The following is a 23,875-nucleotide window of genomic DNA, read 5'->3' as shown; positions in this document are numbered from 1 at the left end:
GAAATTATTTTTTTTTGTTCGCTCACCGGGATCGAACCCAGGACCACTTGTACCAAAGCTACACACACTATTCACTAGACTACCATGGAGGACTATACAGGTATAGTTCGTAGAAAAATATTAATAATTTTACAGCTAAACTATAAGCTACAGGGAAAATTATGTGAAAATATTGTATTATCATAGTTTACGTGCCTGTACAAAATTTCAGAGCTCCAGTAAATATGGAAGTGCGTGAAACTAAAATTGGAAGACTTGAATCTATCAAGAAAATATGACATGTGGACTTAATAAAAAAAACATTGCAAAAATATTTTAATCAGGACTATATCAGGCTTGGGGATATAGAATGTCAAAATAATATTGAGTCAGTTTAATAGCAGTTTTTTTTTAATAAAAAAAGGGAGAACTTGTTATATGAACTTAGGAGATGCGTTAAACGCCATGGGAAAAGGGTTAGCTGGTATGTGTTTCTATATTTCCTTACTCTCATGTAAAGTTTAAACGACTGAAATAGGATTTTTTGAACAAGATATCTGTTTACTCATCATGCTGTCAAAAGCGTTTCTGGTTAGTTGGATTGATTTGTGTTTATATCCTTTTAAAGCAGTATAACGAAATTACAGCTGAAAGTGGAAACTAAAGTACTGTAATGCGTTCGATGATATCTAACCGGAAATCGAACCCAGGACCTCGTGCACCAAAGGCATGCACACGAGCCATTAGACCAGCGCAGTTAATTGAAGTCTAAAGTCCCATTTCAGCACTAAGGCTGTATGAAACTTAGCATATGGCATTACATAAATTTCAATATAGTGGACACTAGACACTAAATATTGGATTACAGAAATACATAATATCAGCGAAGATCTTGTATAATTTATCAAATGAAAGGACTCGTAAAGAAGGTTCCAAAAATGTATATCTATGGAGGTTTTATAGCTATATTTAACAAGCGAAATAAGTGAATAATCTATGATATTTAAAATAAAAATATATAAAATATTCTCTGAATACTATTAAGGATTAGAATTTAGATTTCTGGGCTTACGGCATCTATGGCCAAGTTAGCCCATCATATATGAGGGATGACGTTCCTCGGCGATCACACTATCCGAGGAAAAGGAATGGAAGCGGCCTGGGACTTGTTTGTTATGTACCATCCCAGCATTTATTTGGTACGTATGAGGAAAACCCTAGGAAAACCTCACTCAGGATGGCTAATACGCTTGAGGAAATGTGGTTAATCAAAATGATCAATTTATTTTGTAAACATATTAACTGTTACTACACAATACAGTTAATAATTTTGGAAGTGCATTCCCTCCATATATTTATAACTACTTGCTTGAGCTCTAATGAAAACTTCTTAGGTACCCCAATAAAAATAAATAATAAATACTAACAATAAAAGAGACGAATTAAATGCGACTTCCTAATAACAACATGAAGTAACTAGACAGCTACTATTGTATGCAGCTTCACTCAAACATAAAACGTACTAGTTTGTGTATATTACGTGTTGCTCATATTTAGCAATCGCTTGAAGGCAATAAACACGGCCATACAACATTTGAGTCATTCCGGATGTAGCCTTGAGTAACTTTACGTAACGTAGCGTACAGTACTAACCCTACAAAGTAAGTAAAGAAAAAGAAAAAAACGCGGTTAATTTGTAACATAATTAATATACTGTATACAACATGCAGACAAACTGTCTAACTGTAGGTTACCTTTGATATTATTTTTTTTTCCACGGTCAATCACACTTTTGACATATATACTTACTAAAACAAAACAAATCTAATCTCCAATTTGCACTTGCAAATATACATTATGTGGGCCTTAAACGCAGAGTCGTTCTGAAGCGTGATTAGTGCCATACTAAAGAGTTCGACTAACATATGTTTCCTGCAGTATTCAAGCCTTTAGTATGACGCTAATCATACGCCAAAAGCACTTTGCATAAGGCATCTTTATCTCTCTATACTTATTTGAGGATAATAACTTCAGGACAGTAATAATTGTTCGATTTTCGATTCAAGAAATCTATCCTACACAAGTATAAGCGTCATATTTGTATTCAACATACCATTATCAGCGAATCAAAAATTGAATGACATTTTTAACTATTCTCGAATTAAGAACAGTGTGACAGAATATTTATCATGATCATCATAATCACCACTAAGTAGCTGTCATCACTAACAAGTTACTTCTTATGAAGTTTTATATACTCTGTTTCCTTGCTAAACTCTTCGTCATGACGTGAGAATTATTCTTAATTATTATTGTCCTTCACGTCACATCGAGGTTATGAAGGATTAGACCTGATATCAAGATGAGATTTGAACTCCTATTCGTGTTTTTACTTTAGTCGACGCATTGTAATCCCAGTAGGACCTGAACATGAGACCAGCGCACCGAACGCGAAGCCTCTAAAATGAAATGACACCTTACGATTATGCCCATTGGGCTAAAGGAGACGGATGATTAAGGCAAGTGAATGATGGAAGAAAATGAAATGAAATCTTTGAGTTTTACGTCCCATGGTTATGTCGGTTAGGCTAAAGGAGACGGTGATGATGAGTAATGAATGAAACGGTGGAATGAAGAAAGTGTGAGGAAACGGGAAAACCCCGAGAAAACCCACGCACACGGTGTTTGTCCACCACAAAGTTCACTTGGCGGGGCTGGGATCGAACCCGGGACCTCAAGCACCGAATGATGGAAGAATCTGTGGAATGATAATGTAGAAGGAAACGAAAGTACCATGAGAAAATCCACCAAGTTGTCCGGTCACGATGTTGTCCACCCCACAAACTTATTTGGCCGGGGATCGAATCAAGGATCCCACGCACCAGAGGTAAGCGCTCTACCACTGAGCCACCCTATCCCCTTTGCGAAATCTCTAGACATTAGCCCACGGACAAGCCACAGCTATTGTATTTTGTTACATGATACAGTCCAGATTATAATCATAATCTATCCTTCTCTCCCCCCTCCCCCACATTATACCACACGTGTTAAGTTCTTAGATGATTGATTCTCGAACTGTTCAACTTGTCTTTTTCTTATTTGATTACCTTCAATATTGTTCTTCTCTCTTCCATGTTACACCTAGCTAAGTTTTCATTCTCTTTCATACGTTTTGAAGGCTTCTAAGTAGTTTACTGCCCGTTCTTTTTTACAGTTCACATTTAAAATTACAATAGAGCTGTAAACATGAACAATAGTCTTATTATATGACCTACAACGGTTTGATGGACACAGTTCCAAATTGTACTAGTATTACTAAATATACACAACCAACGACCATTTTGTCAGTTAGACCCCTACTTATCAGCTTCGTCAGAGAATCTACTTTAAAACATCTAATTAAAGTGGCTAAACAGTACATTAATGTATTATTGTTAATATATACATCTTAAAACCTATAATTGATATTCGATTTTAATAAATCTTCCACTTGAAATGTTATGAACGAATGCTACCGGTTACCATTCTTGCTTCCAACCAGTGGCGTAGCAGCTGCCCCCGCAACCCCCGCAGTGCGGGGGGCCCTGGCGTATAGGGGGCCCCAAAGTCATGCGATTAATAAAGATTTAAAGAAGTAGAACTTCAATCTTACTTCTGTCGGCTTTACAACTAGGGCCCCTTCTCTATACTTTGCGGGGGGGCCGCAAAAGTGTGCTACGCCACTGCTTCCAACGAGAGGTCCCGGATCCAAATCCCGCAACCTGTCACCCTGAACAAGACTTTTCCACGGTTTCTCATTACTCCTAAGATTGTCCACCGACATAACAGTTTTACGTTTTCTTTTATTAGTATATTAGAACAGAATTTATTTAAAAAAAGCATGTGTTTCTGAAACTCAGGAGGAAATCGCTCTCTGTCTTTACCAAATGACGCTCCTATCCTACCGGATGAACGATGTACTGGTACTTCCAATATATAGATTCTGACAGAGCTTCTATTAATTTTTCATTTCGTGATTCTTTGATAGCTGTTTCCAATATAATATGGTTTGCAAATACCTTGTTAAATAAAATAAAAAATAGTACAACTCAACAAAGCTAGGCAAAATAGCTGACATCCATGAAATTCCGTTAAAAAAAACTAGATAAATCAATAAGACCTATTCCGAATGGGATCTACTCTTATCAGAAATTCTGTTCCTACTAAGGAAAATCTAACATGGAAGAAATACTTTAAAATAACGAGGTACTTTAAAACACAGAATAATTAACATCAATACCAGTTCAGAACTGTGAAAAATACAAAGTAAAGCATTTTAATCTATGACGATAGCATTTTAAATTTATGAACCAATGGAGGCAGATTGTCTTGAAACAGGAACTTGTTGTAGGGAGGGTGCGTGTCTGTGTACATAGACCACGTATCCATATCCATAATTGGATGGCCTGCGCTATTCTATTGAGTATCAATTAAAATTCCGTAAATGAATCCCTTGATAGCTATTACTACTACCAACAGAGAATGTGACTGGGGTTCAGGAGGGGGAACCGCAGGAGCTACACACGGGAGCAATTTCCACCCATTCACTGAGGCAATCGAGTTGACTCTGGCCAGAAAGGGGAAACCTGAATATTCATAATTTTAGTACAAAAAGAAAAAAAATGGGGAATGGCTACTTCCTATATGTGACTCTGCCTCTCTACATGAATTTCTATGCATGAGTACTTTGTTTTGTTTCAAATGAACATAATCAGTTTCCATGTACAATCGCCCACAACAATTTTGCCACGCTTAATCTTACACAAAAATGAAAGTGACTGTTTGTGACTTAACTTTTGAACCACCCAACAGTGGTTCCAACAGTGACAAAACCCGGACAAAATTGCAATTTTCAAAGTACGAATATCCTCATTTTTCGACTGTATATTTTCTCTAGTATGTGTGGCAGTAATAAAACTGAAGGGCACGAAGAGATAAGCCCCTTGCCAGAGAGTACTGATAGCTTGAAGTAGTGGGTTCTATGCGTGTGATTTGCTCTCCAGCGTTAGTGTGGTAAAAATACCCCTTATTTCAATACAAGATATTGTCATCCGTGGTTATTATTTCTGGTGATTATTGTGTTATGTGAATTGAATTGTATATTTTCTCTAGTTATATCCATAAAGTAATGCATTTTAAGGTGCACAGGTGCTTCTTGATGAGTTAATACATAGCAATGTGACTATAAGTTAATTGAAATCCTATTCTTGTAATTATGCAGAGGTGTAAAATTTTCCCGGTTTCCCGATGCTGGAATCTACTGTTATATGTTACATGATTCTTCTAGATTTACCTCCTAAAAAACAAATTGCGATGTCCTGCGATTTTAAATTATATTGTAAATAGTATTTGCCTATGCCAAATGAAACAGAAGGAGAGATGTACTCCGTAGCAAAACAACAAAGTCATTTCTATTGATTTTCATGTAAGCACAGCTGTTATACTCCACTTCCAATTGAATATAAACTGTCTTTATTCAGAATTAAGTATTGCAGCAACATGTTATAACAAGTAAATTTTCCTATCCACAGGTTGAAAATGGAATATCGACATCTACAAGAAACGCTGCATAGGATTTTACAATTGTAATCGTGGGAGGAAAGAACAAAAGGCATTCTTGTTAAGCCACGTAATACAAGAAACAGGGATAGGAGATTCAGACAAGTAGCGAAAACATATTGATAACGATATTTCGCGATTTTGTAGCGAGTTATTTCGACTGAACAAGGCGGGAAGGAATTCACAGACATTTCTGAAAAACAGCACAAAGTGGTTGGACCAAGACTCTACTTCCAAAATTAATGTTGAAATTCCATCTTCTACTTCTAAGAGAGGACGACTGAATCAGACTTCGATGACAGCAGCGTTAGAACGAAGAGAAGGGAAACTGTGGTCCTGCAAGTTTTCAAGAGTGAAGAATCTTTAACATTTGTAGCAGCTATGAAGGAAAGAGAAACTGGCAACGTAGACTCTGCAAAACTAATTGACGGAATGCAGAAATCGCCTACATTAGCAATCAAAATTAGAAAAGCTTAGCGAAAAGCCGACCTACTGGGAGCTACACAAAAGATAACGCATTAGCTCTATTCCTCGAGGCAGGCAAGGGATGAATTCTAAATTCTAACATCTATCCATCACACAGTATGAAAGATTTCTGGTTGCTAAAAAGCGATGTCGTCCACATTGTCCACAAAATGTAACCATCAGAAGAACACTCTGAAGTTAATATTCAAGATTTACTAGATCATACACACATTGACTGCGTGTGTAGAACTACCAAGAGCCAGTATTGGAACAAAGCCCAAAAAACTATCTAGAGTCACTGATACTTTTGTCCAAATGGGGATTTAATGGGAGTAGTGGAAAGTCACAGTACACGCAAATGGCAGAACAAGATGAATTTTCAGATAACTTCTTGACGTCATTATTTCCACTACAGCTATACTACACGCATGACCAATTTGAGCCAACAGTACAATCTTAAACCATCTTCCACATATTTTTTGTCGACCTATTAAATTTCAGTTTCGAAAAAAGTCCCAGGACCTCGTGAGAAAAGAAACTTCCAACTTCGAAAAGCAAATTAAGAATCTCAGCAAAACTGAATATGCAATTAAGGGCAAAATAGTACAAATAGAACATCAACTTTCATTAACGATGGTAGATGGAATTCTGACAGGAAAATACATAGATAAATTCTCATTCAGATTTGGAATTTCCACTTTCCATATTTGGATAAGATTTTTTGAATGTTTACCTTATGTTTCGTATAGACTACAGGCCAAGCAATAGCAAGCAGAGGAAACACTAGTTCATAGACGAAAACAAGCAATCCAGAAAAACTTCAAAAGAAATTTAGATAACATTGTTGATCAACCAAAACCTGGAGGAAGTGGTTCTTCAAATGACTGTCCTGGGAATACTTCCAGGACATTATTTTGAGAAATAAGTTTCAGCTGAACAGATCATATAGGTTCGGTGATACATTGGACACATTATCAAGTGGCTTTTCCGTCAAAGTTGATGCGTTTAATAATTACTGTAATGAATCAGCCGAACTCTTCGTTTCCCTATATTCTTGGTATTATATGCCTACCTCTGTCCACAAAGTTCTAGTTCACGGAGCAGTCATTGTTTCTGCAGCAGTGCTCCCCATGAAACAGATGTCAGAAGAAGCACAAGATGCCAGGAATAAACATTTTAAAGAATATAGGCAATTTCCCTTCAGGAAAACTTCAAAAGAGGCACCAAATATTGGCATCATGCATCGCCTATTAGAAACATCAGACCCCATGTTTCCTCACTAAGACTGCAACTCGAGATGAAACCAAAAAGCTGGAGTCTTCCTCAAGAGGTCATTGGTCTTCTAAATTCAGCAACCAAGCCACAGAAGGGATTCTCTATCCCTGAAACAGACAGCGATGACAGTGATACAGTTAAAGAAGCATATCTGTCTGTCCTTCTAATGAGATTTTATGCACTTATAAGTACCTCATTACGGTTTTTATCTTGTACTATAAGTAATGAATTAGAATATATTCAACCAGAACACGAAGTGTAGAAAAAAATAATTTTGACCACGTTTTAGGGTAACTGGGACCACTGTGCACCCGACCGAAATCGGATCAAATTTTCCACATAGATAAGGTTCGGGCCTGGGATATATATGATCAAAAATGACCGATATTAGTGTCGAATTCATAGCTTTTGGGATCACTGAGTTGATCGGTGGCAGTTGGTTGCTCTTTATGTCCAAAATGAAACGTATTGTCGCCGTGCAAAGAACGGGTATTCTGCTAGTATTAAATAAATCTTTAATATATACAATAACAACTTAAATAGAACTCAACGTGCATTTAATTTTAAAAGCATATTATAGGCAGAAGCTCCTATGGTTCAGTTTCCATCTTAATTAATAGCCTTGCGCTATATATGGCATTGGTGCTGAAAAGAAAAATCAAATCATATACAGTAAAACCTGCCTTCAACGGACCCTTTATTAAACGGAAAACTGTCTTAAACGGAAATATTTCACGGTCCCATGAATTTTGGTGTAAAAAAAATACGTAAAAGTCACTTCATTAAGCGGAAACTGTGTTACGCGGACAACGGAAAGCAAAATAAACCTAATAACGGAAAATTCTGAGTTCCGGACTACAGCGTTTAGAAAATTTTTAGATGTTGTATGAGGGGCAAACATATATATTACACTGTCTGCGATAAATCCTCGTTCTTTTGTTAAACCTTCTGAACAATTTGCCTTAGGGAATAACGACTGATTTACTTAGTGTAGTTTTTCAGGCTACAACATTTGCGAACAGTCCAGCAGCCAAGCAGCAATGCATATAGAAAACCCTGTTTGACTATTGGAAAAATACAGTAAACGTGTACATAGCATATTTTGTGTTCATTTTAAGTTTTGTGTGTGTTTGTTTGTGTGTGTATTAGTTAGTAGAAGAAAGAAGTACTGTAAGTGAACAAGCTACGTAGAACAATATGTTTTCTCAGTATGTCCATTATAAGCATGTGTGTGTGTGTGTGTGTGTTTTTTTTTTTAAATAAAGGTCTACCTCTATTAAGCGGAAACCTGACTTTAACGGAAATTTTTGCTAGTCCCGCTCGATTCCGCTAAAGACAGGTTTCACTGTATTTTTATTATTAAGAATGATTACCAAAGGTATTAAATTTTTAACATGTCATCGCGAAAGCACAGAACTTCAGAACCGGTTGAATAGTCATAACAAAATAATATGCTGGTCCTTTTTGACCAGTAACCAAGATAACGTACATGAAAGGTACGCCTAATATTTGAAGTAACTTCAAGTAAAATATTTTGAAAAATATACCAAAATATTTACTTTAAAGGTGCTTTAACGTATTTTGTGTGTTAGATCTCATAAGATCAGACAAGTAACGAAATAACTTTTAAAATGATGCTCAGTATGTTGCACAATAGTATAATAATAGAGATAGGACATTTACTGGAATCTCAAACTGTAACTACGTATATTGAGCGCACCGGGAGAAGACAACGGTAAGTCACATTTTCTAAGGTTTGAGTAAACTTTAAAAAGTTCAACATTCCCTGCAATGCAATGCGATGACATACCAAACAAGCTTCCCCTATCATATACAGATAAATTTCTGAAATTAAACTACTAACATACTGTTTTGTAGCACGATTCCAAACACTTCCACCTAATAACTATATTTCACCGAAAGTGGCGTTTATCGTTGTCTTCCCCTGAAACCCTCATATAAGGAGGTCCGTCCAACTACCAATGATCCAGTTTAAGGTTTATTTGAAAGGGATATGTTGGAATTTGGCAACAATAAACTTATTCAACTTTCGTGTACTTTATATTATTTAATGTAATAACCAACCATCGAAAATTCTGCCATTAGTGGGAAGTCGCTTGGCTCGAAGTTAAAAACTTAAATTACACTAATCAGTTTAATATTAGTGAGCACAAAATGCTTCTTTTACGTACAGTTGCCTTAGTTTTATGTTTTAGAGATGCCTTTGAATTGATAATTGCCTATGATAGATTTTATAACATTTATAGAGATTTGGGCTGGGTATCCTATTTATAAGACACAAGTGTATGATTCACATGTTACCACGGACTAAATTTTTGAGCTCTTCCTCTCCCTGAGTTTCACTCCTCTTCAACTCCGACATTGAATTCAAGTGAATAACACAAACTCAATTTCATGGTTCTGCGCTCAACCGTTTTGATAACTGTTGGGAAAAAATACATACATTTCTCCTTAGAGTTTGCATTTGTGAAGTCCCGTCGAATCTAGATCCTAAGAGGCAAGAACAACATATACACAAATTTTCAGAGATGTACACCTGAAGTTTGGTAGATCTGGCGAACGGGAAAAATACATTCAAGTTCCCGAACTGTCTTCCACTTACTTAGAAGTCATATTTCGCAAATTCACACCTTACCTACAGCCTAGGGTGCATTTATACAAAATTTCAGGATTATACGTCTTCCGCTTAGAATATTAAGTCCTCAAAACCTCGCCTTATTTGTAACCTAGGGTTGCAATGTATATATATATATATATATATATATATATATATATATATATATATATATATATATATATATATATATATATATGGAAGAATGGAAGATTATGTTTAACATGGCAGTATGGAAATAAAGCCAACAACATATAAGAATCTAGGAAGTTATATACTTTATCATGACAATGAAGGTTCACGCAAGGTGATGAGAGGCATGTTAGTGAACTATTGATCACAGATATAATCTATTAATGGAGCAGGTATATATAATTGTAATGGAAATTAAATATAAGCAATTTGTGATAAGATAGTCATGCCGTTAAGATTTGCGAAAAGTATATTCATCCATATCCATCTTTCCTAGATTACAACAGATTCATTTTAGCCACCCGTTAATCTCTTCGTTTCGATTAAGAATTGCCTTCCTTAATATCGTTCATTAGTTACAATATTCGTCCCCTCCCTATTAACCTTCTACCACATCCGTAATAAAAAATGCAATTACACAAATAATATCCTAACCATTTGATTTAACCAACTCTATTATTGCTGTTTTCTCCCAATTTTTGTCTTCATTTCCTTACTTGATTTGCTGTCAGTTCTTAATTTCCTCAATTTCTCTTCATATGGCGTGAACTTTATCCCCCCTCAGTTGTTCTTCATCCCCCCTCAGTAATATCCCATGTATTTGCCCTGTACTGATAATAGAATACTCCACAATGAGACATTTTAATACCTCCTTTTCGTAACGCTTTTCCGTATCCGTATCATAGGAAGTTAAAAAAAAAAAAAAAAAACAATAAATCCTCAATTAGTGAGCAGCTCTAAGAGTAAAGCTCTATTAGTAAAGTGTCGTTTCGTAAGTCTAAGAAGGGATAGGTTTATGAGATCTTGTTTAACGTGTACAATTTTAAGTTGAATAAACGAGCCCTAGAAGTACAGTAGATTCATTTTTGTTATTTAGGAATATTGAAAAAAATCGCAACACCTTTCCACGACAATTTTAACTATTCTCCATTTAATATTTTATTCAATTCAAGGTTTTAATGTTCGTTTCCGTACGCAGATGCAAATGTAACACTACAACCAAAATCATCTCGTTTCTCAGCTCCGTAAAAATATGATTGTTTGCAAACATATTCATGTAGTCATCTTAAAATATGATATTCTCCTCTAACAATATGGCTTCAGCTTGGTGTTTTGTGGCTACATTATTGTTGTTCTGTTTTGAAAGAACTGAATCCAAATCCCGGTGAGAGTACAGTGTATCGGACTTCTGCTAAGCTGAGGTTTACATCCAACGCAGTATTATTAATCAGATACGTTGAGTCTAGTTAAGGTGATTCCATTATTTTGAAAACTATTTGTTTATACTTGTCTTCAACTGCATTGTGGAATTTGGGCACTTAGTAGACGGCTGGATGTTTAATATGTGAATGAAAAAGATATAGAGATCAAACGTATAAATTCCGGTGAAGATTGCTAGTTCTTTCTATATGAAGTATGACGATTTGGACATGTAAACACAATTAATTAAATAACCTGTATGTTAATATCATACTTAGACACAACATAAATATGCAATAACTAGTGTTCGCTTATGACAAATTTTTAGACCTGTCTAGTCTCGAAAAACGTGAAAGCGCTTTCTCGTCTCAAAAAAAAATATTTGTGTCTATTGGAAGAACTCTGTCTCACCTCGTTCATCGTCACGAATATTTTTGTCTCGTCTCGTGATCAGCAGTAGCAGCAACTGAGACCACTGGAGATTGGTTGGTTTGGAGCTTAACGACTCTTTCAGCAGTGAAGTCATATGAGGCGTAGATTTATAGAGCTTAACGTGGGACCCGAACATGATCTCCCACTGGAAATCGAACCTGGATTTATCTCACTGAGACGTGTATGCTAATCATGTAGTCACGAGGGAATTTTAATGATAATAAACTCTTGATATTAATTTCTATTTGTTACTGTAACGGATATTGCCGTGTAAGGTGAAACTCCTAATACGTGCAGTTTCATTAGAACCCTTCCGATTATTACGAACTCAAAATATACTAACCCAAGTTAAAAGATCAATGTGAATAGTTCTTGTTTGATATGATTACAACGCACGGGATACTATTTCATTCAAGCTCAGCTGAAGGTCGTATTAATTAACATTAAAATTAATTACGCTTCTTATAACAACTGAAAAAAATACGTGCTAAATCAATATATTCCTCGATTTTTATGCATCATGCAAGCATTGGAAAGTATGTACGGTATGAAGCTGATAAGAAGTGCCATATGTTCTATTCGATTATTAGCTTGCTTTTGGATATCAACAAACATGGTATTTGGAAAAGCTGTTAACACTCGTATCTACTCAAACGGTAGTGTGTGTAACCTTAAAGCTGAACAAACGTGTTTCCCAACACATTCCAAAGTTACTTACTCAGCTGATAAAATATGCATATATGTATATGCGTGTAAATATACAAAGTATACATGAATACATACTAGAATACAAACTACACGTACTCGGACGTTTTCAGTCAATCCTGTTGTGTCATACTGTTTCACACAAGGACATTACAAACAAATAAACTTGAATAGTTTTGTAAATTTAGATTCACCAAGTCTTGAGAATTTGTTTTGGTATAAAGGCGGATCAAACGAAGGGGATAATCAAATGAAACCCGTTCAGTATCCATGCTACGAACAATTGATGACATAGGATTGTGTTGTTGTAGTGGTATGTATACTTGGGGAATTAGTATAGTAAACATTGTGAAATGTTTCCTGTCTTTGCAGAAATAAAATTGGAATAATGGCATTTACCATCCCAATTTCGTCCAAGTCGGATCAGGGAGCAATCATCCAATTTCTGAGTGCAGAGGGATGTCAACGGGCTGGGGTGTTCCGTTGGATGAAGGACATCTATGGAGATGCATTTGTATTAAATACAACCGTGGTGGATTAAGCACGAATGTTTTTTTACAGGTCGAACAACAAGAGATCTTCCCCTTCTGGCTGGGCGCGGTGAATAAATGTGTTAATCGAAGAAAGCACTCAAGGATTGTTGGCTCCCCAGTGATGCTGCAGTTCAAGATGCCGTCAGTGAATGGTTCGCTCAACAACCGACTGAGCTCTGCCTGGACGGAATTCGTTGACTGGTAGTACAGTGGGACAAGTGCCTGAACGTCTACACACCATGACAAATTAGACTGCAAACACCATGAGATAGTCATCATGTTTAAATGTTTCACCTGTACACGTTTTGTACCAATACACCTACTGATAGTGGATATATGCGCTCTGAACGGGTTTAATTTGATCCCCTTACATACTATTAAAAATAGGATCCGAAGATCGTCTGGGCTTTTATCTGAAGCGCTGTATTGGCAACAGTGGTGTCATGGGTAACGGTTCCTGTCCAGGTCTGCCACGTCTGGGTATCGCTTCTCAGTCCCGGACTAACCCGTGACCCAGACAGACCCCGAAACAACTACATAGTGATGTCCATTACTTGAGGTTCATTATTCACGTGTGTGCGATTCCCGATGTAATGTTATTTCTTAATCACAATACATTTAATCTACGTATTATTCATTCAACATAACCCGATTTAAAATATGTAATGTTATTATGGAAATTATAATCAATTCTTCAGAGATATTTGGATACATTTTATACCTTCGTTTGCAGAGGTTGATGGTGGAAAGAGTAACACACCAAGAATTCAGGTTTATCGAAGCACATGCGTGAGCATGGTAGGAGAAAACTTGTTTTGATCTATCAACTTGTCCGGAATGAATCCGTTTTCTCGGAGTATGTCGTCTTGCAGGTCGTTAAGATGCAGACTTACAGCTTAACGTGCCATGCATCTCTACCAGGAATCGGAATCCGGCATGCATATGCCGTACGCAAGAACATAAACATTAATTACGTCGTATGACAACATTTCATAAAAGGTAAAATTTTGAAGCAAACTCAAATTTACTTACATACATTCACAGAAGTGAGAAAGGAATCGATAGATTTAGTGAGAAGACAGACAAAGAGATGCACAGTGGGAGAGGATCATATTTGCAAGAATTATTATGTTAGCTGACTCCCGGTTTTCCGTATGTATGCGGAAAGTTCAGTATCTCCGGATTTCCCTGGATCACCGGTCAGACAACTTCCGAGTCACGGACCACGAAGTTGCGAGAGATCTGTTCTATCACTGATCCCCATAGGTTGGCAGGCACGGAGATGTGAGCGCTCTTACCACGAAGCTACAAGAGAATTCATCATCCGCTATCACCAGCAGGCCATCCGACTCAAATACAGAAACGTCCATGCGCTATGGTCGTCAGATAATCTCTTTATATTAACGTATCAATTATCCGTTTTTTCCTTCCTCTTTAACCTTCTACCCAATGGAGGCTCGTCAGGGGAGTAACACTGGTAAACCTCCAATATTATCACTACAAACTACGGGAAGAACACTTACCTAATGTATTTATTCTTGTGTGTGTTCGTTTCTCTTAGTTTGAAGTGAAAAAATTGTAATTCGCACTGATGTGACTTCCTTCATGAGTTACCACTGTTTCTACCGTAAATATTCCACCACATACCCTAAAATACAACTTCAACCAATGCCTAATCAGTTTATTTTCCTCTATTCATCACTCTAATATTTGTTCATTTCCTTTCTGTTCAAGCACTTTCAGAAAGGAACGTACGCAGAAGATAGTTACCTGGGTCCTTCCCCTCCCTCCGATATCTCGAATTTTCTGTAGATTTAGTCTAGTTTTAGGGCTGATTTCATAAATGTTAATATAATTAATCCTCACATTGAATTCAGACCTCTCCAAAATTTTTCGACCCACCCACCTCGAAATAAATTCCTCCACACGTGCCTGTTAAGATTTGTTTCTCATTTGATTTAGTAGAGAATTTAAAACAATTACGAAGATAGTATTTTGGCGAAAAAAGGGACGAATAAATGGATAAGAACAAAATATTGAACAACATAAATCACTACATGTTTGTCATACCTGTAGCATATGTGGAATACGCATAATCATATGAAGAAGATGATCAGGGCAAGTCGTACATATGTAAAATACTAGCCTAGCCTATTTTAGAAAAGGTTTAATACAAAACCTTTGGAGAAAAGCCATTTTAATAAGCAAAGGAAATTAAATGATGATTCAAAGGGTCTTAAAAAGATCAATAATCCGGGGTCTTGACAAGCCCGTATTCAGGGGGGTCTAGGGGGCAGGGCTCCCCTAAATTTTTGCTCCCCCCTAAAATTTTCACGGTAGGCTTGCAAATGAACTACAATATCGGGTCCCCCTAACTTCAGCCGGGCTCTCCTACATTTTTGGTCGGGCTCTCCTACCGCCCTGGGTCTTGACTTTGCTAACATTCAACTTTTTTTTTCTGATATGGCAAAGACAATGCAGGTGCTTATACATACGAACTCCATGACTGGTTAACATCTTAGATGCAAGAGACCCGAGTTCCATATCTGATTGAAGCTCATGTAGTTCCGATCCACGTTAAGCTATAGGTCCACGTCTTATATAGTCTTAGTGGTAAAAGAGACGCTACAATGCAAACCTATTAACCAATCCATGACTTCTTAGGTTAAAAAAAAGTACCCATATTTACATATATAAGCAAACCGAAGTGTCTGAAGCCAAAAATTTTACGAGTTCATTATTTCAGAAATGTTATAATAATAATAATAATTCCCAATGGTACACTGCCTGTTTGAAATATTTTCCACTATCTTGCTTAATGTTCAGACAAATTTCTCAAAATTAAGGGAAAAGTTAACGAGTATCTGCCGAAAACTTGCGTATATTTACTATTATCTACTGCAACAAAATTATTATACGTAGGTACTTTTGGTATTATTTTACATAAGATTTCTTAAAAGTTTGTTACTGATACTGCCCATTACAGCTTCTTTAAATTTTGAACTAGAAACAAAATTGTCATAGAATATATAAAACAAATACTGCCATAACAAAACAATAACTTTGTACAGATTCACTAAAAGTTTCATTTAAAAAAAATAATAAATCAGGAAACAAAACCGTGAAATAAATAAACTACTGATATAAATAAATAAGTCCAGCTAAAATAAATAAATAAATTCAGCTAAACTAAATAAATAAACTTATTCCATTCCATGAGCATCATTAAACAGGAAACTAAAACACGTTTTACAGAATCATTCAAAATGCAATTTTTATCAAATAAATTCTAACTTTTGTAAGTAAGGAAATTTGGATTTTAATTGGATTTAAGGTCAATTTTATTGATGTTTGATATCATATGACAGATTATATTTCTGTATTTTTAGTTCAATAAAAAAAAAAAACATTGACTTAGCTTGACAGAGGAAATAATCTATTTTCGGATTTTTGCTTGTCCAGTACAGAAGCCATACATATTTTGTTATTTCTAAGTGTACACTAATATCCGTAAAAGAAAAGTCGTTTCCTGTTGTTCAAACTAAGCCACACAATTGCATGTTAAGCCGAAGAGAAAATATGTTTACAATTGTTCCTGCTGTACTTGAAATCTGATTGCGTTTCTCGATTTTATCTTTGATAGTCAGTACCGCCTTCTGCAAGTAAAATGTCACATATTTGTTGACATGAAGTGTCACTTAAACTTAGCGACTATACTTTCTAATACTTGTCATTCACCAGCAACCAGAATAAATAGTATATTTTGTTTTCTGAAGGTAACATTGAACAAACATGCAATGTATATATATATATATATATATGCATTTCAAATTGGTTGAATGTCTAAATCAATAAGATACAGTATTCATTTTAAAGATTCTAAGTGCATATCATAACTTTTTTGTTATTCAAGCCAAGAAACCAATGCATACATAGATTACAGAGCCATCTTAGAAATGATTGACAAAATCCTTTCTCTCAGTATTTCACATATTCATATATGCACACACGCAAAACAGCTGCACGTATTGTTCCTTGGAGATATTTCTCTTTCTGATAGGAAAGGCAATTTAGTAACGAAAAGATGAAGTGTTTCCTCTCCAATTCTCTGCCCAATAGAAATGTTAATCAATCATTCATAAGCCATAACGCACACTTGGTTACCGGATAGTCTATTTGCTTGGGAAGCAAGCACCAGAGTGAAAGTTCTCTAAGTAAACTTAGGTGAGGGTGAATTGCTAACAACATTCTTCATCGTCAAAGTTTATAATGAAGGAACAGAGAAAATGAGATAAGTCGAAGAAATAAATATCAAAAGAGAGAGAAAGAAGAAAGAGGGAGCGAAGATCAACACATCTTTTTTTAGACTATACTCTGCATAAAACCTTGTATGATGGTTACGTCCATCCATCTGTTTGGGTGGCTGTCTATTGACAGGTATAAGAACAAAAGCGTTTTCTATGTTGACTGAACGTCACAAGAATAAACTCTCTATTCAAAATGAAAATGAAATAAAATCTTTCAGTTTAACGTCCCACAATTATGTCCTTCAGGATAAGGGAAATGATTAAAATAAGTGAAGAATGATAATGGAATAATTGGTGGAATGAGAAAGTGGGAGGAAATAGGAGCACCCCGAAAAACATGGACACAATGTCGTCCATCACAAACTTACTTGGCCGGGAATCGAACCAGAGACCCTACACAACAGAGGTAAGCTCTCTAACACTGTGCCACCGTGTTTCCCCTGGGATGGGCAAAACCAGTTTTTATAAAAAACGAAAACCGGTTTCTATAAAAACCGAAATTCGAAAAACCGTCATTTCGGTTTTCTCCAAAACCGGTTCGGTTTTTCACCGAAACCGGTTTCGGTGAAAACTTTTCGAAAAGACATAAAACTATTTCTGTGGAAATGGATTCGGTTTCCGGAGAACAACGAAACACCATTCTGGTCAGAAATAGAACAAATTTTGAAAAAAAAAACGGAATCGGTTTTGAAGAAAACCGAAACCGGATCAGGTGAAAAACCGAACCGGTTTCGGTGAAAAACCGAAACAGGTTTTTTGAAAATGTTCAAAAAACCGGTTTTTGTGCTCACCACTATGCCTCCCTAACTCTCTATTAAAATTGAAAGTTGTAGAAATACACCATTTTTGGTTTCAGTTTTGATCACCATAAAAGCAAAATGGTAATAGACAGCACAAGTTAAAAAAAAATACATTCAACGTGTCAATAATAGGTTTTAGTTCCATCTTTATCCCTCTATAATACTAGAAGTTATTCAAACCTACGATTTCCAGTTTTTCCACGTGGATTCGATGTCTACAGAGACACGCACACACAAAAACAGATTCTCTCTTTGAATCTTATATTGCAGCCAAAAATGGCAGAAATCAATCATTTCCATTTTCAACGTCGATCACCATTGAACAAAAAAGTAATAGATAATAAAAAGCTGTTTTTAAAAACAGAGTTAGCGTCCCAAGAATTGGTTCTATTTCCACACTTATATCTTTACTAAAACCGGAAGTTCTATTACCACTTTTGATTTCAGTAGTGGTCTCCACAGAACAGAACAGTACAAGCTAGCGAGAGATAACTTTTTGATATCGATTCAAGATCTCACGGATAACTTTCAGTTTCACACCCTTAACCATACATTCAAACCGGAAATCTAAGATTTCCGGTTTGCAGTGATCACTATGAAGAAGAAAACGGTAATAGGTACCGGGAAACGGTTCGTTGATATGAGGCTATATCGACTGACATTAGTTCTGACCGACTGCGACTCATATAGGTTACCCCAGAAGTGGGACACGAACCTCATCTCGTGCGCTACTTTTTCGACCAACTGATAATACTTATTAAGCTGTAAAATAAAAACACAATAATATTTTCATGATGCATTGAAATTCAAAAGAATATTCGATTTTTATTACCCCATTGAACCATTCATTTTCAGCACCAAGACATAGACCTACTGTTTAACGTAGAATCTAAATCACATGTACTCCTCCTGGGAATCGAACCATGGTATCCTGTGTTGAAAACAACTTTACTAACCATATATCCACGAGGAAATTCCACAATATGCATGAAATTTCACAAGTCTCGGGGACCGAATTGACTTAACCCCTGTAATCTTTCTCCGCCGTAAACCTGCCCTAGGTGACTTGGCAATTGGCCATTCTCTACCTATTAGTATTTTATAGTTATTTATTTAAATTACTATAGGTGTAGCACTTATATAGATCTATTTGTCTGAGGCTGCAGATGATTGCTTTCACAGTAACATTTCAGAGACAAATCAATTTATAATGTAGCTCAAAAATATTCATTCGTTTCCAAAATACTTCCAAAATAAAAATAAAAACGTTATGTTAAATACATCAAGTGTAATTAAATTCCTAAACTGTAACGTGCATTAATACAGTATTTTATTTATTTATTTATTTTTACAAGCGTTGCAAAGAATGCATCGAAAATCTACTGTGGAATTATCTTGCTCTTGAAACGTCTTTTTCCGCGACAGGCGGGTCTACTCGCATCATCATCGTGTCGAGCGCCCAGATTGAGAGCCTCCACCTACCCCCTGCCGGATATTCTCCTAGTTTAACGTCCCACGGTTATGCTCTTTAGGCTGACGAAGACGGATGATTAATGAAAGTGAATGATTATGAATTAAATGTTTATTCAAAATGTCCATCAGGTTGTACCCTTCTCATACTTGGTGACTTCAATTTATCGGACGGAAATTTCAATGACTACAATAGTTATCTCAAAATTCCAGCCAAACTACAATGCATTAAAAATTTTCATGGCATTTAACAATTTACAGTCATTTAATATTGTATATAATAAATTCGGTAAAACTCTTGATCTACACTGAGAAAAAATGTAGGTGGCGTACTTAAAAAGATAGATTACATGCGTAATTCCTGTAGTTTTTGGACTTGACGTACAGCAGACGTATAACTGGAAACGCATGTTTTAATACTTTCTGTGTAAGTGTTCCATCTATACGTACTTTCCGTATGAAACAATGTAGGCAGTCAGGATCTCACATACAAATGGACGTATATAACATATAGCTGACGAAGGTAACATAAGTATATGCATGTGATATACGGAAAACTGTTAGATATCAGACATCCTGCAACGGCATGATGTAACATCTAAGGGCAGTGCCTATGTAGCATACAGATAACGTATGCTCCGTACTGATTTCTATAGTAAGCAAGAGGATACCGTATATTTGTACAATATACCACTGTCCGGAGTACGGATTTTTCTCTGTGTAGTACTAAGTAATTTAGACCACGTAAAAGTTAGCAAAGAACCCTATCCCTTTGTAAAAGGTGAACATCGCCCAACTTTGAACGTCGAAATACAATTGGCTCTCTAAAACAAACAAAATCTAAGCATAATGTAACAGGATATAATTTTAGAAAGGCAACTTCAAAAAACTTTATACTGACCTTGGGCGGGTAAACTGGGACTACCTTACAGGATACAGTGATGTAGACGAAGCTGTTGAATGCTTTTACGACACTATATATATAACATATTTGACCTCTGTTGTAAACAAAACCCAAGCAAACCTATCCAATGTGGTTTACTCTGGATATAATTTAGAAAATTAAATCAAAAACGTATCATCATAGGAAAATGAAAAAGAGGGAGGGGAATAAAAGTTTCCATCAACAAGAGTTCAACAGATTACGGAGAGAAATTAAAAATGAGGTACAGAATGCGTATAAGAATTTTGTATTAATGTCCGAGGCATCCTTAGAACAAAATCCATCCGAATTATGGAATTTTGTAAAAGTAAGACACGGCATTTAAATGCTGAATTCTTATCTAATAATAGTAAAGAAATAAACAACGATGACGAAATCGCTAAGGAGTTTGCGGACTACTTTCAGTCTGTCTACAGTAAAAGTAAAGACAATACAACAGAACAGTCAGTGTGGGTACATAACGGTCTAAATATACTGCGTATATCATAAATAGAAATGCAGGAAATTGCTAATATAATAAAGAAAAGATGAAATCCAAAGAACGGTAGGTCCCGATGGAATCCCAAGCTATATTGTAAAGGGTTGTATAGATCACTTCCTAACACCGCTGAAAATCATATTTAACCTGTCAATTAAATCCGGAAAATTCCCTAATGAGTGGAAAACAACGAGAGTTTCACCTATCCCGAAATCGAATAGTAATAAGAGAAAAAGTAAAAATTATAGACCCATCTCAATCTTAAGCACCTTTGCTAAGGTTTATGAAACAGTCTTATACCAGCGGCTAATAGCACACGTGCGGCCATCTATATCAGAATCACATGACTTTCTTACAGGCAGGTCAACGGTCACAAATCTTAGTCTAATATCTACCTTTAAAAGTAAAACACTAGACTTGGGGGGACAAGTAGATGTAATATACGTAGATTTCGCGAAAGCGTTCGACAGCGTAAATCATAATAGATTGCTCAGCATGCGTAAACAATTTAGTTTCAGCAGCGAACTTATTGATCTAATTAAATCTTACTTGGAAAACAGAAAACAATTCGTAGTGTACAAAGGTTGTAAGTCTCAGGAGTATGTACAGCTATCAGGGGTGCCACAGGGGTCAAATTTAGGGCCATTGTTGTTTCTACTCTTTATCAATGATCTACTGGGAAGTATAGAAAACTCTCACACGCTGATATTTGCAGACGATGTTAAAATATTCATGGCAATAGAAACATTAAATGACTGTAAAATGCTTCAAAATGACTTGAATGAACTGATGGAATAGTCCAAAGAGAACATCTTAAACCTGAACACTAACAAATGCAATGTAATGTCCTTTATCAATCGCAAAATCCCTCAGAAATTTTCGTATAAGGTGAATGACATCACTTTATCAACCTCGGATACTGTCAGAGACTTAGGGGTGGTGTATGACAGAAATTTCACATTTAATAATCACATAAATCACATGATTGACCAGGCGTAGAGAAACCTTGGATTCATAATCAAGATCAGTAAAGAGTTTACTAGTATTACCGCTATCCGGAAGCTATATGAGCACTACGTTCGGACAAAACTCGAATACGCAGCCACTATATGGAACCCTCACACAAAAACAAATATAAATAATATAGAAAAAGTTCAGAATAAATATCTAAGGTACTTAACATAAAGGGGGTACAATTACATCCAACAACATATAATAGTCAATCTTTAAATTTAAACTTTAATACATTAAGTCTAGAACAGCGACGAATAATGCAAGGTATCTTGTTTCTATATAAGTTATTTAATAATAAAATCGACTGCACCAATTTACTGCAAGAATTTAAAATACGCACTCCTACAAATGTAACTCGCCTTGAAAATTTCAATTTCTTTTACTGCGACAGACTACACACCAATGCAAACAAGAGATCACCAGTATGGATATTGAGTACAACCTACAAAAGGTTAACAAAATACACAATAGATTTGGATATTAATAGTAACAGCGCAAGTCAATTCAAGGAAGTTCTTTGTAATGTAATAAGAAATAATTGTAAATGAAAGAACATCAATGATATTGCAATCACATTATAACTATGTATTATAAGATGAATGTATGAATGTGTTATAGTCGCTTAATACATGTAACGGACACTGTAATTGGGTTATGTAGCCTATTGTGTCTAGAAATAAATAAATAAATAAATAAATAAATAAATGTTCTCCCATTGGAAATCGAACGTGTGATCACGTGCACCGAAGACCAGCGGACAGGCCATAAAAAACTGTTAAGTATGGCAGACAATTCTTACATTTATGAAATGATAACTCTTTTCTATTTTTCGTACAACATTGTCCATCTTAATTTTATTATTCTTTAAAGACTCTTAAAGAATCCACTGCATCCATGCTTTTTTTCTTATTGGATGCGGGTTGTAATTTTGAACTTACTGAGCCCGAGAGCACTGCTCGCGAATTTGGACGTTCTCTGTAATCAAAGTATGAGTATTTTACTAACTTAGTACTTTTTATGACAATAAAACACACTGACAAGCTGTAATAATGATATCTACAATATTATTTTAAAATGTGAGAAGCGAGTGCAGAGATAGTGAACAATCAAAGATCGTATAATATAAAAGTTCTGAGTGATGTGGATTGCATTTCTTTATACTAAGGTTTGGGATCCAAAACTGCTACTATTAAAAAAAATGAATGAATGAGGGTTTTATATGTCCATTTCCAAGCTTTTAATAGGCAAAGTTTTAGTAAACGTTTGAAAGTAAACGTTTAGACCAGTCATTTCCAACTGAATTATCTTCTATGTCATAGTTTATAGCTCACCTTTTTTAATAAACTACAAAGACAGAAGAAGGAACAGCCTCCTGTTGTTGCGAAAGAGCAATGGCGACACAGGTAAACAAGAATATAGATAACATAGTTAATTGTTTTACATGCATATTACCCGTGGATCCATGATTACTCGTACAGTGCCAACACTTATTCATTCTATTCCCGTATCTCCTAACTTCCCTCAGTTTGCTTTAATGTTTCTTACTGCCTTCCTATTTCAAGTGTGCCCCCGCTGGTGCTGCTGTCGATGTGTGTTTTCCCGTACATCTCTTTAAAGGGGTGACAATTTGCCGAGCTCTTTCAGTTGTTGGATGCGGAAGCGTTGCCACAATGAATTATTTCACGGTTTTCGGTGTGCACTGTTTTGTTATCCATTCTAAGTAGCCTACGATCTTTACCCGTCGAGACCAAAAGACTGGATGACAAATTGGCAACACAGCCGAGATCATTCACTTCTTTCTCCTAAGCAAAGGGAAGGTTTCCTCCGTAAGAGGATGGCGGGGGTGAGA

General features: G+C 35.9%; 1 protein-coding gene across 2 annotated transcripts in view; it reads right to left on the bottom strand.

Moving 5' to 3' along the window:
• Positions 1-23,875, bottom strand: part of LOC145671163 (WW domain-containing protein tag-325-like) — a 561,143-nt gene that overhangs the window by 162,606 nt on the left and 374,662 nt on the right. The window lies entirely within an intron of this gene.

The sequence above is a fragment of the Thermobia domestica genome, chromosome 15 (genome assembly GCF_964235325.1).
Source record: "Thermobia domestica chromosome 15, izTheDome1.hap1.1, whole genome shotgun sequence".
NCBI lineage: Eukaryota > Metazoa > Arthropoda > Insecta > Zygentoma > Lepismatidae > Thermobia > Thermobia domestica.
The sequence above is the reverse complement of the archived record's forward strand: the minus strand, read 5'-3'. Positions and strand labels throughout refer to the sequence as shown.